At 45.2% G+C, this 16,073-nt stretch overlaps 1 protein-coding gene across 1 annotated transcript in view; it reads right to left on the bottom strand.

Annotated features, from left to right (window-relative positions):
* Positions 1-16,073, bottom strand: part of AMDHD2 (amidohydrolase domain containing 2) — a 300,831-nt gene that overhangs the window by 36,329 nt on the left and 248,429 nt on the right. The window lies entirely within an intron of this gene.

Here is a 16,073-nt window from a genome sequence, read left to right as displayed (position 1 = left end):
CCGCTTCCAAATCCTGACGATCTTCGACTTCCGCTGTCAGGGCTCCTGTAGGGGGGCGTCTGTTGAGTTTCATCAAGACCTGGAAGGACTGAGTCTCGGATCAGTGGGCTCTGCAGATTATACAAGAAGGCTACTCAATTGTTTTCGATTCCCTCCCTCCAGACACTTTCATTCACACACCCCTGCCTTCAGCCATGCCAAAAATGGGAGGCACTGTTAGCAGGCCTTCAGGATCTTCTCGACAAGGGGGCCATTCGTACAGCTCCAGGTCCCAAGTGAATTCCTTTATCCCGCATGTTAAATTTAAGATGCTCTCTTTGCAGGAGATTCATGCATTACTGGTTACAGTGGAAGTTGTGGGTTCCTTAGATCTGCTGGATGTCTACCTAAATGTGTCCATCCACCCTTCATCTCAGTGATACCGGTTTTGTGTTGGGGACAACTCCCAATTGCGGGAACACCCCTTTGGTTTGTCTACTGCCCGAGGGTCTTCATGAAGGTGTTGGCTCCCTTAGTTGGGATCCTCCACAGGGAAGGGATTCAGGTATTCTCATACCTTAATGACTGGCTGATCTCTGCCTCTTATTTCTCTAAGGGGACTCTTCACGTACAGAGGGTCTGCGAGGTCCTGGGCCATAATGGGTTCCTGATCAACCACAATAAGTCCTATATGGATCCTACCCAGGACTTGGTGTTCATCGGGGGTCACCTGGACATGGTGAAGGGGATGGTGTTTTTGGCTGCATAGCAGAGGGCAACCTTGAGGAGGGACTTGGGTTGTCTCCTGGCCTTAGATAACTCCTCTGTCCATCACTGGTTGAGGGAACAGGGGATGATGTCTGCGACTATCAATGTGCTTCCCTGCGCTCTTCTTCATCTGTACCCGTTGGTGAACCATCGCTTGTTCCAGTGGGCTCCTTGTTCCGCGGATTACGATCTGCTGATGGTAGTGTCTCCACAGATTTGGCCCGATCTGGGTTGGTGATTGGTGGAGTCCAATCTCTCCAAGGGTCTTCCTTTTCTGTTGTCCCCGTCCCGAGTGGTTACGACCGATGCCAGCCTGATGGGTGACGTTGGATTCCCGGTCGGTGCAGGGTCAGTGGGATCACTTGCAGGCCGGTTGTTCGTCCAGCTTCCGGGAAATGAGGGCTGTTCATTTTGCATGTCTGTAGTTTGCCCCGGCCCTTCGGGGCATCATGTTCTAATCCAGACGGACAATCAGGTGGTGATGGGCTACCTCTATCACCAGTGGGGTTGCAGGGTTCGCTCCCTTTGGCTCTTTGCACAAGAGATTCTGTCCTGGGCAGAGGTGACGGTGTGGTCCCTCAGGGTGGCCTATCACCCGGGGAAGGAGAACTGCGTGGCAGATCACTTCAGCTGAGTCTTTCCTCCTATGGCTTACATCTACCTGATGTAGGCAGTGTTCGAACTGTTGCAAGAATGGATTGGGTGCCTGACGGTGGATCTGATGAGGGTGCTGAATTTCCTTTCTGATGGCTTTGCCTTGGGCCTTGCCCCTTCTACTCTTCGGGCTCAGTGGGCGGCCTTGAGGGCATTTTGCAGTCCTCTGTTGGATGATTTTGATCCTTTGGTGGCCAGGTTGCTTCTAAGTTGTTTTCTGCCCCGTCATGGGTGATCTGTCTTGCGCCATCCTGGGATCTTCCATTAGTGTTGCGGGCCCTTCAGGGGTGTCTGTCTGAGCCTCTGGGGTCCATGGACATCAAGGTCCTCATGATGAAGGTGGTGTTTTAGTGGCCATTGTGTCTGTTGGTCGGATTGGGGAGCTGGGGTCCTTTCAGCGCTCTCCTCCGTTCTTGCAGGTCCTGCCAGACTGTATTGTGTTGCAACCGTAGCCTACGTTTCTGCCCAAGGTCCTCTCGGTTGTCAACTGTTCCCAAGAGGTTGTTTTACCTACTTTCCCTCCGGTCGTTGAGTCTGGAGTGGATTCTGCTCTTTCACTGTTGGATGTCAGCCAGGCGATGCTGCTGTATTTGGAACGGCCTGCGTCTTTTTGCTGTTGTGATAACTTGTTTGTCACTTTTGGTCCTGTCCGGTCTGGTCATAAACCTTCTCTCTTCACCCTAAGTAGGGGAATTAAGCAGGCTATTTTAATGGTCTATGGTTCAAAGGGTTCCGAGGTGTCTGCCCGGATGCAGGGTCGGTCTACCAGGGGTCAGTTTGTCTCCTGGGCCTGTTTCAAGGGGATCTCTACTGAGGATATCTGTAGGGCCGCTAACTGGTCCTCCCTCCAGAAGTTCATGGACCACTACCGGGTGGTGTTGGGTGGTCCTTCTGTGGGGGATTTTGCGGAGGCGGTTCTCAGGCTGGTTCTTCCGGCTCTTGATGTTTGCGCCTTCTGTGCTTCTTCGTGGATATTGTGGAAATATGGATTTTTATGATCAGTTATGTCCCCTATCTTGGACCCCAACGGTTTCATGTATAAGTCACAAGTACATGTATGTTCCCTCCAGTTCCAGTTATGAAGACGCAAACACATGTGCGTCCACCGTCAACATGTCCTCTTTCAGACCTGTCATGAATGGGCCGGATATTCTATTCCTAAGTATAAAAGGCCACCGGCTTTATATGGTTCATTTATCCCATTTTACAGTCCAGGCGAGTAGGCCCTGATTCTGCCATTAAGCCTTTTCCTGCCTTCTGCCTCTGAAAGCTCCAGTCTGAGCTCGCATCTGTATCCATGAACTTTGTCCTACTCCCTGCGCGGCTAACGGTGCCTGACTCGGCCTGTCGGCCTATCTGCTTGCCAAAAACTGTATTTCACCTTCAAGATTATCTGCTCTGCTCCGCTCCTCATCCAATGCATTCCTGTCTAGCAGTTTAAGTAAACATTCCTCTAGCTACCGTGTAAAAGGGCCCGGCTTCTCTGTCTTTATGCAAGTAATTCATAGCCCTGTTACTATGGAAGATTTCTGCCCTCGCATCTAGTGTAGACACTTAGACGCTTGTACACGCACTAACAGTCAGTATAGTCAGTATAGAATAAGATTCTATCCTAAAAGACCTCTCTTTTGGATAACACAGTTCTTTAAACATAGGATGTTAGATATGACTCGGGATTAGGTTGACATAACCCCAGACTTCTGTCTCCACATGTAGAGCTAAATGCCAAGTCCCCTTCACCCCCTAGTTGCACGTCAATCACACGTCATGCTGCTGCGCGCGCATCTCTGCCAAGTATTTCTGCTGACATTGCGAAATTCTTTCATGAAACCACCCATTCATGACATCATACCTAATGACGTTCTTTAGTTACGCCTAGTTACACCCATTTTAGTTACGCATGTATGATTTTATCTCTGTTATCAACTGTTACGCCTCCTGCATCTGTTTCACTATAATGCCTCTTCTATAAATATGATTATCTGTCAATAAAGTATTGTCCTTCACTTCCTGAACCTTCGTGGTGACGGAATATGAAGTCCTCAATTCGAATTGATTTTGGAATAAAGCCCGTTCCGAACCTCTAATACCACGGATTCTGCCTCTTATTTTACTGAGCTATTATTATAGATTTTCCGCATCAAATTAAGTACCGGTAATTAAATTATTTACCACATAAATGGCGCCCGAACAGGGACACTTTCTCATCTCACGCGCCGGAGGTGCGTTGCAGGCCCGGTCTCCTGCCACAGCTGGACGGACAACAACGCGTACCCACAGGATTTCCTGTATCTCCCTCCTGCCGAGCGGGGGTAACTGAGGCTGCGATCAACACCCAGACGAGGCGGTGAGAAGTGCGAAGTATCCCGACCAGAGCCTAGCTGAGAGAGCAAGATCCGAGGTATACAGAGGCCCACCAGGTTCCGAAGTTCCGAAGTTTCGAGTCGAGTCCAGTCCGGTCCAAGTCCAGTCCAGTTCAGTTCCGAGGCCTTCCGTTCCGAGCTACCCGGTGAGTACCATTGTCGGGGAGGCGTTCTGACGTGCACATAGGTTGTGCCGGTCAAGACGGGTTTGGGTACACAAATCCGGTCTGCACTGTTTCAGCAGTGTATCTGTACTGTTCAGCAGTATATCAAGTATGTCTAGTATATAATTCAGAATTACCTAGTTAGTGCCGAGTATTATGTTTAGTGACTAGTTCCCTAAATGGCCATCATTGTTGTTCCTTAAATGTTAAATGTTAAAATGTTTTAAATACGTTCTGCATATTGTGGTGTGAATGACTGTTCATTATTGTGTTTTGTTGTATTAAAACGTGTTCAGAATTAGGTATCAGATCAGTTCTCAATATGCCGCTCTTTTCGAAATTAAGACAGATCAAAACTAGAAAAGGGGTACTCGAAGAAGCTGTTCCCATTCCTCCTAGGGACACTCCAGGGTACTTCATGTACCATAAACATGGCCTAGATGCCATATTATTTCTTGATTTATGGGTAGACTACACCAAGGAATTACCAGAAAGTCAGAGGTGGCCCGCAGCTGGGACCTGGGATGCAGATTGCATCATGAAAGTAGAGGAAGAATTATGGAAAAAGAAAGCTAGACAATCACAGAAAGATGCCATTGAATTATGGCGTAAAGAATCGTATAGACGTACAGAAAAAGCACGTAGACAGGAAGAGAAGAGTAAGGAGAATTCAAATAAAGTCCGAGAAAATGTATTAATTGAAGAAGGTACTCGAGTAAAATCAGAACAAGTAGACAGACAAAGAAATGCCCTTATGAATGGTATGTATCCTCTTCTGACCGAAGGGTTACCTAAGGCTACTCCGGAGATACCAAAAGACTTGCCACCCCCATTGTTTCCGATAAAAGCGCATCCCAAAGGGCATCCCAGAACTGCAGAAGATGTTTTTCTTTCCTCTTATTTAGACGACGCAGCTCCCGAGTATGCTAGTACCGCGCCACATAGACCGCCTGCCGAGGGGGTCCAACGCCAAGACCCTCCTCCGTCTGTACCTCCGCAACAACAAACTCCGATACAAGTTCCGGCAAGCACATCTGTTTCTACAGCTGTACCCACACCTATGGTTGCTATATCACGTTCAACGAATCCTTTCACACCCAGCACCCCAGGTGGTGCCACAGGAGGTACAACAAACATTTTTTCCACGCCACCCAGAGTAAATAAACTTTCCTTTCAAGAATTAGCCCACCAACGTACGCCCAAACTAGTAACTCCCGACATGCTTAAGGAACTTCTAATAGATTGTAGATATGATCCTGTGCCCGGCAAAAAGGATGAAATGCTGCTGGCCTCATTACGTATCCGACGAGCTGCAATATATTTAGGGAGGCTACCAGGAATGACTACACATTTAGAAAATATCTACCACTTTGTCCAGTCAGGGCGAGATTCTGAAAGTATTAATAGAGCCATGGAGTACCAGAAAGTGGAGATACAGGGAGAACTGTTACGTTTCCTCATAAATTGTGTGGTCAGAAATCAAGACCGACCAGGAGTAAATCCGGAAGAAATGCAAATTCTTACCACATGGAGTCGGAATATATCAGAAGGGAGACATGATAAACGATTAAGTATAATAGCTATGTGCCGAAAAATCCGCAAAGAAGTAGAACGAATACACGAAGAAAGATTAGCAGTAGACCAGTCTGAACAAACCGAAGAGGAGGAAGAATTAGAACTGCCCACAGGACAGTTAGAAACAATGGCCTATGTAGGTAGAGGAAGATCTTGCAATAATACTAGATGCTTTACTGATCCGATACGTCCAATACGTCCAGAAAATAACAGAAATTTCCAAACCCCTATAATAAATATAAGGTCCCCCGAACATGCGTTCCAAGCCGCTGACAAATTACTCCGAGAACGAAGGGGTTATCATATACTCGATTCTATGGACGAACAAGAATTAGCCAGGTCAGCCGTTCACTGGGTTGACAGTCCCGGAAAATATAGTGATGATACACTAGCACACACGTTTTTGAACCTCACCCCAGATGAACAGCGTTTAGCTGGTATCTATATGATTCAACAACTCCTTATATTATATAAAAGCCAACACTCCGATCCTGGTCCCTTACCTGATATATTGACTGAATTACTCACGAATAAATGGAGAGGTTCAGGTACTGAGTTAATTAGAGAAATACTAGAATCCAGAAAGCAGTACATTCTTTTTGTATGCCCCGAACATGTCTCACTGCCCATCAAGGAAAGAACGACGTATTATATGGATAGACAGAATCCCTTACGCGAAGTGCACCCGATAAAAGGTGATGACAATCAGTTTAAACGTGTGTTTGTATACACACCCATATCCAAAATGGAACTATTAGAAATGAAGAAAGTGGTACCCAGTCATGACAAAGACCCAGCGGGTTTCCACCGGGAAATTAAAGACATGTTGCTCATGGGAGAGTATACCTATCCCGACATTATGAAAATATTAAAGGTATTAATGCCTGCGGGAATTTACGAAAAACTCAAGGAAAAGGATTGGGAGGTGGGAGACCAAAAGATAGATTGGACAGCATTAGAAAACGAAGAAACAGCTCGAGGTCCAGGTTTAGGGCTTGGGGAAAAGACCAAAACACTACCAGGTTTACTAGTACAGGTACTGCCACGTTTATTAACTACGAAAAAGGAAGACTGGGGTGCAATCTCAGCCTGTAAACAAAAGCAAGATGAAGACACTAGTGACTTTTATGCCCGATTCGAAAAATGTTTTGGTATAAATAGTGGAATAAAAGCAAGTAGCGAATCTTATCCACATCTGTTTGTGACAAAATTAGTTGAAAATGCCCTGCCCCAAGTTAAGAATAGAGTATTGAAATTCGAGAGTACCTGGCAAGGTAACACTCCGTCACAAATGTTACAAATGTTACAGTACCATCACAATAGAATTAGAGAGGAACAAGAACATGAACAAAGACGCATGAAAGACACGAAAATGAAAATGCTAGTTTCTCAGACAGTTCCAGCTGACGGTCATAAAAAGGGTATGACACAGTCCAGTGTTTCACCAGGTCCTGTAAAAGGGACATGCAACTATTGTAAACAGCCAGGTCATTATGTACACGATTGTCCAGTTTTAAAACATAATATCGCCATAGGTAATACAAAAGAAAGACCACGACCACTTAGACAGGATCAGAACCAACAAGGAGCTCTGCAGCATGCACAGGCCATGCCAGCTCCGCAACAGTCTATGCCAGCTCCACCACCGCAGCCTATTGCTGCCACACAAACAACGACACAACAGATGTACCAGACCGCACAGTATGACTATCCTGATTATCAACGATACTCATGAAACAGCCTAGAGAGGGAAGTTGGCTTACCCCTTATTGAGGTCCCTGTAGATCAAGAAGGACCTTATGTACACAGTGAACTATTAGGCCAAGATAGAAAATTTTTACTTGATACAGGGGCAAGCCGAACAACCATAAAACGTAGTGAAGTTCCAGGGGCACCCCTCTCAGGCTCACAGAATATTTCCCTTGGTTTTTCAGGAAAACCTATCATTAACGAGGTATCACAGCCTCTTCCACTTACGATTGGTCCCTTGACACGAACTACAGATTTATTGCTTACTAAATCATGTCCAGAAAACCTGTTAGGTATAAAAAAATTGAAAGCTCTAGGAGCTATAATATGTTGTTCTCCGGAAGGAGTAAGATTGTTTTTACGTGATTTCAAAGGACACTACGTGTCCCGAGACATGGATCACCGACTGCAGACTTTACCCGCACATTTATGGGCACAAGGCCCTACAGATGTTGGTTGCATGAACCTTACACCATATCGAGTCACACTAAAGACAGGAGTGGTACTACCACGTATGCGACAATACAAGTTACCACCAGATGCTGTATTGGCTTTACTGCAAATCATTGACGAGCTTATTACCCAAGGAGTGGTTGTGGAAACCGACTCCAATGTATGTAATTCCCCGATAATTCCGATTCTTAAACGAACTGATCCAAAAGCTCCGCCAGTATATCGATTGGTTATTGATCTGCGCGAATTAAATAAATGTATTGTACCACAATACCCCGTAGTCCCAGACATTTCTTCATTACTGACAGCCATTGATTCCGAAGCAAAATTCTTTACTGTAATTGATCTCAAGAATGCCTTTTTCAGCGTCCCAATAGATCCGGAAAGCCAATACTTGTTTGGATTTAGTTTAAATGGACGAAGCTTTAAATTCACACACGCACCTCAAGGATTCACAGAAAGCCCCAGCATCTATAGCCAAGCACTGAAACGAGAACTTGACAGTATACACATGCCAGTCAACACTGCCCTGCTTCAATATGTCGATGATCTGCTGATCACCGCTAGAAGCGAACCTGAATGTGAAAAAGCCTCACTGACGGTTTTACAATTTTTGGCCGAAAAGGGGCACAAGGTGTCCCCTTCTAAGCTGCAATTCTGTGTCCAGCGAGTTGTTTACCTTGGTCACTCGCTGTCCAAGGAGGGAAGGCAGCTTACACCCGATCGCATCCAGTTAATTGCTAACATGCCAATACCCAAGACACAAAAGGAGGTACGGGCTTTTATAGGCCTCACTTCATATTGTAGGCAGTGGATCCCTCAGTATGCATTTCTAGCAAAACCACTCATTCAGTTGACAACACAGGAGGCAGCCACATCGACTGTCCTCCCTTGGACTCAGGAACATACACAAGCTTTTGAAAGCCTAAAGAAAGCTTTATGTCAAGCACCTGTTTTAGCAACACCATGTTACAATAAACAGTTTACACTCTTTGTTACAGAACGCGAAGGTACTGCCTTGTCAGTACTCACACAGGAACAAGCAGGATCACACAAACCATGTGCTTATTTTTCTAGTACATTAGATCCCGTAGCTCAGGCTCTGCCTGCGTGCCTGAAATCAGTGGCAGCGACAGCTTTAGCAATCAGACAAAGCGATGCCATAGTGTTAGGACATCCATTGACAGTACAAGTACCACACGCAGTAGAGGTTCTCTTGAACCGAACACAAACACAACACTTGACTATAGCAAGACTCACCGGTTACGAATTAACATTGTTTCAGCCACACATAGAAATCAGACGTTGTAGTACGTTAAACCCTGCTACACTTTTGCCAGTAAATGGAACAGACCCACTAGCACATGATTGTATTGAAGTTATTACTATCACGACGAAACCCAGACAAGACTTGACAGACGTCCCATTGTCAGATCCAGACCTGACGTTGTATGTAGATGGTTCATGTATGAGAACAAGTACAGGAGAGCTAGTGGCCGCGTATGCAGTCACAACAGACACTGAAGTCATTGAAACAAATCGTATTAATACCTTGTCAGCTCAAGCAGCAGAGCTCATCGCTCTGACACAAGCCTGTATTCAAGCTACGAATAAAAAAGTCAACATATACACTGATTCACGTTATGCATTCGGAGTTGTACATGACTTCGGCGTGCTGTGGCGAGAGAGAGGTTATTTAACTTCTCACGGTGCCCACATTCAGCACGGACCCCTCATTCATGCCTTATTAGATGCAATACATCTACCCACTGCAATATCAATTATGAAATGTAAAGCTCACACGAAAGTTACTGATATCATTTCCCAAGGCAATGATCTAGCTGACAGAACAGCTAAACAGACTGCTCAGAATAAAACTCACACATCTGACATGACAAAGACAATAGTTCTGACACCAACACATTGCATGACGGTTAAGGATCCCGCTCTTGACGTAATTGACATACAGACACACGCTACACCAGAAGAAATAAAGAAATGGACTGAATTAGGAGGGATCCAAACCGATCAGGGATGGATGACGAAGGAAAAATCTATATGGTTTCTTCCCGACTCAATGGTCCAAGTTATCATTAATACAATACATAGTCCAGCACACTTAGGAGAAAAAGCTATGCTAGACAGCATTCAACACATTTGGTTCAACAAACATTTACGAGCAGCAGCTAAACAAAAAGTTCGTACCTGTATGATATGTTGTCAGTTTAACCCAGGTAAAAGCATTCCTGTAGAACAGGGTGGATTTCAGCCTCCTGAGCACCCTTTTGAAGTCCTCCAGATGGATTATATCCAGATGGAACGATGTCGAGGATTCAAATATGTTCTCGTAGTTGTCTGTGCTCTGTCACGTTGGACAGAGGCATACCCGGTTTCAGATTACACTGCCCCGACTACTGCCAAACAGTTAGTTCGAGAATTCTTCCCACGGTACGGTTTACCACGTGTTGTCTACTCAGATAACGGCCAGCCGTTCTCATCCGAACTAATGAAACACGTTTCACTTCTGTTAGGCTATCAATGGAGATTTCACTGTGTCCGACACCCCGAGGCAGCAGGTCTCGTGGAACGACATAATCAAACTCTGAAAATTAGATTGTCCAAAATATGTAGACAGAAAGGTGTCGATTGGGTAGTAGCCTTACCAGTTGCACTCTTTTACATGAGAATGGTAGCGCACTCTCGAACAGGGCTATCCCCGTATGAGGTGATCTTCGGTAGACCACCAAATATGTGGGGGACGCCTATACCTCGTAAAATCACTGACGTTGACTGTAATATGCTGACCGATTACTTGGCTTCCTTGATGTCTGCACTACAATCTTGTCGTTCACAGGTAGCTGCAGCCTTTCCCGACAACACCGAGGTGAAACCCCATGACGTAGTTCCCGGGGACCTGGTGTTAGTGAGGAATTTTGACCGGAAGTCTCAGCTGGATCCGAGGTGGAAATCGCCTCAACTAGTACTGCTCACCACGAGGACAGCCGTGAAGATCGAAGGTCGCAAAGGTTGGATACACTCGAGTCATATCAAGAAATTTTATGGACTACCATCCGATATAGAGACTAAACCCTGTATTTCCTCAAAGACAGACTCAAAGCTCCCCTTGGTTGAGCAAACGAACTCAGAACTATATAGACTAAAATTGAGGTCCAGTCAGTCAGACAATTTGATTGTTTAAGTCCTCTCCAAGGTGAATCGGTTGAATTTGTCCCTGACATGTATCCTCTGGACCGGAATAGAGAAAGAAATAATCAAATGCAGTTGAAGAAACATGCGTACTGTAAATCACTGCGTAGTCATTGCACAGTGACGTTGTTAATTTTGTTTTTCTTATGTCTTTTAATAATCGCTGCAAGTATATTGTTGCACATATATTATCCTATTTCTAAACATGTTTACAATGTTACTGCTGAACATTCTTTTAGTGAATTACCCCCGCATGAGTTGTCATATAGATTTGCGCTGCGCAATAACACTTTTATTAGTATGTTACATCATTCCCATCAGACTAGCAATGCTACAAATTGTTGGATATGTGGCCGACTCCCTCCCTATCAGAACTATAAGGGAATTTTGCCCCTCTTTCCATATCCGTTCACACACAATGGCTCCTGTGGAGCATGGTTTAGTTTAATTAATTCCTTAGATTCAAACTCAGCAGTTTATCAAGACAACTGGGTATGGGGAAACCTGAACTTAGTTTTGCTTAAAGTCTGCTACCCTAACAAGGAGGGACTTCCCAAAAGAACAGGAACTGATCTAGAAAATGAAGTATATGGATTAGGTAATTTTACGCTTAATCTCATGATCCTGAACGTTGAATCTGAAGCTACACCAATCTTGTCCGCCATGTCCGTGTTCCCAGTAAAAGGGGAACTACGTATAAAAAAGAATGGCTCCATACACATGGGCCATAGTAAATGCACCACTGTGATAAAATTTAGTGATCAAGGCAAGTCTACATTTAGAGCTTCTCGTCATTCCTACTTTATATGTGGCCAGACCGCATATATACGCCTACCTCTAGATTGGGATGGTACCTGTTACATAGCATTCCTTCTACCACCTGTTTTCTTAGCTCCTCCTGATTATCATAGAAATACTCATTTAGTACACAATAGACAGCAGAGAGATCTCCCAATTGTCGATTACACTGAAACAGCATGGGAAAAATACACAGATTTCAATAAAGGTTTCTTTCCTTATATAGGTACAGTCACTAATAGTAAGCTGATACGTAGATTAACCAGAACCCTTGAAGCAGTAGTGAACGAAACTATTTCCGCCTTAGGCAATTTAACAGAAGAGCAGTCTGCTATGCGGATTGTTGTGCTTCAAAATCGTCTTGTCCTTGACGTCATCCTGGCCGATAGGGGCGGAGCTTGTAGGGTCATCGGATCAAGTTGTTGCATTTTCATACCAGAAAATTCGCCGTCAGTATATAAAGCCATAACCCGCCTTCATAAGATTGTAAGCCAGATACACCAGAATCCAGGCACCTGGACTTGGTCCGGTTGGTTCTGGGGCGTGTTGTCAGCCTGGGGATGGAGAATGCTCTCCTTCCTAGGTATTGGCTTTCTCATACTATTCAGTTGCTGCTTATGTCTACAATGTGGGCCAGCGATTTGTGGTCTGTGTGCCACCTCGTGTATCCCACATCCAAGTTTTCATTCGAGATTCCAGCAGAAGAAAGAAGAACAAATGATGTTATATGAACAGATCGATGGATTGATGAAGATTGATATCTCTTAAGGGCAAGTAGGGGACAAGGAGGGAATGTGGAAATATGGATTTTTATGATCAGTTATGTCCCCTATCTTGGACCCCAACGGTTTCATGTATAAGTCACAAGTACATGTATGTTCCCTCCAGTTCCAGTTATGAAGACGCAAACACATGTGCGTCCACCGTCAACATGTCCTCTTTCAGACCTGTCATGAATGGGCCGGATATTCTATTCCTAAGTATAAAAGGCCACCGGCTTTATATGGTTCATTTATCCCATTTTACAGTCCAGGCGAGTAGGCCCTGATTCTGCCATTAAGCCTTTTCCTGCCTTCTGCCTCTGAAAGCTCCAGTCTGAGCTCGCATCTGTATCCATGAACTTTGTCCTACTCCCTGCGCGGCTAACGGTGCCTGACTCGGCCTGTCGGCCTATCTGCTTGCCAAAAACTGTATTTCACCTTCAAGATTATCTGCTCTGCTCCGCTCCTCATCCAATGCATTCCTGTCTAGCAGTTTAAGTAAACATTCCTCTAGCTACCGTGTAAAAGGGACCGGCTTCTCTGTCTTTATGCAAGTAATTCATAGCCCTGTTACTATGGAAGATTTCTGCCCTCGCATCTAGTGTAGACACTTAGACGCTTGTACACGCACTAACAGTCAGTATAGTCAGTATAGAATAAGATTCTATCCTAAAAGACCTCTCTTTTGGATAACACAGTTCTTTAAACATAGGATGTTAGATATGATTCGGGATTAGGTTGACATAACCCCAGACTTCTGTCTCCACATGTAGAGCTAAATGCCAAGTCCCCTTCACCCCCTAGTTGCACGTCAATCACACGTCATGCTGCTGCGCGCGCATCTCTGCCAAGTATTTCTGCTGACATTGCGAAATTCTTTCATGAAACCACCCATTCATGACATCATACCTAATGACGTTCTTTAGTTACGCCTAGTTACACCCATTTTAGTTACGCATGTATGATTTTATCTCTGTTATCAACTGTTACGCCTCCTGCATCTGTTTCACTATAATGCCTCTTCTATAAATATGATTATCTGTCAATAAAGTATTGTCCTTCACTTCCTGAACCTTCGTGGTGACGGAATATGAAGTCCTCAATTCGAATTGATTTTGGAATAAAGCCCGTTCCGAACCTCTAATACCACGGATTCTGCCTCTTATTTTACTGAGCTATTATTATAGATTTTCCGCATCAAATTAAGTACCGGTAATTAAATTATTTACCACAATATTTTCCATCTGTGTTACTCTTTGGATTAAATGTACTGTTTTGCATTATTCTGTTGTCTGTGGGTTCCCAGGTTCTTCTAACTCAGGGAATACATAGCAGATGTTGATTAGAGGAGCGGAGGGTGTGTTCTGGTTCATAGGGGATGAGAAGATTGGCTAGAATGAGAGGGGGTTGGGCACTGAAATGAATTCTCTTTTCTATCGGAAGCCAGTACAGCTTACGTATTGATTTGGAAATAGGGCAAGATTTCGGGAGGGCGAAGAGGGTAGGTGCTGCGGTGTTTTGCACCCTCTGCAGACGGATGATGCCTGCTTCATTAGCACCCAGGTACAGAGAATTGCAATAGTTCAGTCTTGAAAGGATAGTAGACTGGATAATTATCTGGCGTGTTGGAGAGTCAAAGACCCGAGCAGCGGCTTCAGACTGCTTAAGAGTCCAAAACAGCTGCCAGCCACTGATTTAGTCTGTGCCTGAAAAGTAAGTGCACAGTCTAACCAAACGCCCACGTTTTTTACGGTATCCTTGGGGGTAGGGGAAGCTCCCAGCGCGGCAGGCCACCATTGACTTAAGAGGAGGTAATGCCCCTGTTACTTACCGGTAATCTTCATTACTTCGAGTATTGTCTTCCTTGCCACATGAGTTACCATCCATCCCTCCCTCCCTGTTTGGCTATCGGCTTCATATAGTTGCATGGGGCTTGGTAGTTCTACAGGAAGTGGGGTGGGTCGACCCTCGACTTATACTGGGTCAGGGGTGACAGTGGTCAGCCATGTTGGGGAGGGATGGGAGGCATGGAATGCTAATTTGCTTTGGAGGGTACTGGTGTGGAGCTAAAGCTCACTACGTAACTCATGTGGCGAGGAAGTCAATACTGGGAGTAATAAAGATTACGGTTAATAAGTGGGGCATGACTGCTCATCCTAGCTACCCTTATAGAGTCAACTGCATACATATGTAACCGGTTATTCAATTGGAGTACCCAAGACAGTAACCAAAGAAGATGCCAGGAGTAAGAGAAAAAGCCTGGAACTTTGCCTGCATGCCTATGTTACTTTGTGCCATTTTAAGGTTCACTAAGAAATGAATGCTAACTCTGCTTGGCAACCACACCTGTGTATACGAGGGGCTGAGAAAAGTGATGCCAGTACCTGAGATCCATTACCCTTGTTATCAGGACACAGGGAATGGCTTGGGACCATGCCAACTGATCACAGGTCTTCGTCTTTGAACATGACCAGTGCTCACATCTAATACCCTTAGTACCTACTGAGCATCCCTTAAAGCCATTTCTTTAAGGCAGCGTGTGTGCTGACAATATCTGCATGTCAGTGGGCATACGAGTGACCTTTGTCTGTAACCTATGCCCAAGACACACCTACAGGGTCTACGGGACACAAACAGTTGCCATGGCGGGTGAGTAGTAAACTATCATAGTCCTATACTCACCTTGCTTTCACAAATAAAAAATATTAGCCATAGACAATGGATGGAGTCTGTACAGCTCATAATACAAACCCAAAAGCTTAAAGCCCCACAACATATTATGTTCCGAACTGGAATGCTCCCATGGTATTCCATTTGAATGTTTCACTTCATGGCAGTTGAGATGGGCTCTAAAGCAGTCAAGGGAATCGTCCTGTGTGTGCTGTCTGTGTTTTACAAAGAATAAACCAACTAAACCTAAATACTGGATCTCAGACTCGTGTTATTCTATGTAACATGTTTTGGCGATGAGGGGAATCTGAACCCAAGTCTCACAGATGGCATCAGAACGATGTGCCATGATCATATACTTCAGCCCTTGGTGAGAGAACTGCTGATCGGCGTGCGCTGTTTGATCTCTTGCTCTGACTTTTCCGGCCATAATAGTCCGACAGACTTGTGGGCTAAGCAGACAGACTTTAACAGACTTGTGGGCTTAGCACTAAGGTGAGGCCGTGTGATAACTATATGCCAGAGACAGCGAGGGAGGCAGCCGAGCTCGGCCACGCGGATCCCTCTCGAGGCAGTGCATCATAATTGCAGGCTGCTTCAACCTGAGAGAAGGCAGTGTGCGAAGGCACGGGGCACGCATGAAAGCACATGCATACAAAGCCTTGCTGTCAAGGGAACACGCGCAAGACAAAGCTTTTCGCCTCATTAACAGTAGTGCATGTAACCACGCAACTGCTCACCTCTCAGAACCCATCCTGAAACGCAAGACAACACAATAAATAAGCGCGCAGCAAACAAGTTAAACTTACATCGTGCCCTCTCTGTGACCACTCACTCCAGGCAGACTGCATCCACTGAAGTGTAACGCCCCTAGGAGGCGCAGTGCTGTGGTTGAGTTTCACACTATCTATCGACCAATCACTGAATGTGAC

This window comes from Triturus cristatus, chromosome 10 (genome assembly GCF_964204655.1).
Source record: "Triturus cristatus chromosome 10, aTriCri1.1, whole genome shotgun sequence".
In the NCBI taxonomy this organism is placed as follows: domain Eukaryota; kingdom Metazoa; phylum Chordata; class Amphibia; order Caudata; family Salamandridae; genus Triturus; species Triturus cristatus.
The sequence above is the reverse complement of the archived record's forward strand: the minus strand, read 5'-3'. Positions and strand labels throughout refer to the sequence as shown.